The sequence below is a fragment of the Neopelma chrysocephalum genome, unplaced genomic scaffold (genome assembly GCF_003984885.1).
Source record: "Neopelma chrysocephalum unplaced genomic scaffold, ASM398488v2 Primary Assembly neopelma1_92463, whole genome shotgun sequence".
In the NCBI taxonomy this organism is placed as follows: Eukaryota; Metazoa; Chordata; class Aves; order Passeriformes; family Pipridae; genus Neopelma; species Neopelma chrysocephalum.
The window spans coordinates 791-1,213 of NW_020921204.1; the positions used below are offsets into that span (position 1 = coordinate 791).

General features: G+C 58.9%; 1 long non-coding RNA gene across 1 annotated transcript in view; it reads left to right on the top strand.

Moving 5' to 3' along the window:
• LOC113980119 overlaps positions 1 to 291 on the top strand; it is a 908-nt gene extending 617 nt beyond the window's left edge. Inside the window, exon 3 of the long non-coding RNA XR_003538073.1 lies at positions 204 to 291. This is a non-coding gene — a long non-coding RNA (uncharacterized LOC113980119). The remainder of the gene's footprint in view (positions 1 to 203) is intronic.
• Positions 292 to 423: the final 132 nt, after the last annotated feature.

Below are 423 nucleotides of genomic sequence, written 5' to 3' on the forward strand. Positions count from 1 at the left end.
TTTGTCCCCATTTACTTTAAAGGGTAGACCTGATGTCCTCTTTGCCCTATTGCCTTTAATGGGTAGACCTGTTGTTCCCTCAACCCCATTGACTTGAACCGGTAGACCTGATACCCTGAATATTTTGGGGCTAAAAACGCCCATTTTGGGGATCGGGAAAGCTCCGATTTTGGGTTAAAACCCAACCGTTTCTGCGCCCCCAGGTGAGCCCGGATCGCCCGGACCTGACGGCGACCCTGGATGGCTCCGCCCTGGAAGGGGCGTGGTGCTCAGGGGAAGGGCGGCCATGCCTCAGCCACACCTGGGTATCCTTTCCCCTAACCAGGAGAGCGGGGCTGGGGTGGGCAGGGCTTAGGGCGGGGCATGGGGGTGTGGCTCTCCCGACACGCCTTGACAGGTATCAAAGCTCCTGGACCTGCCCCG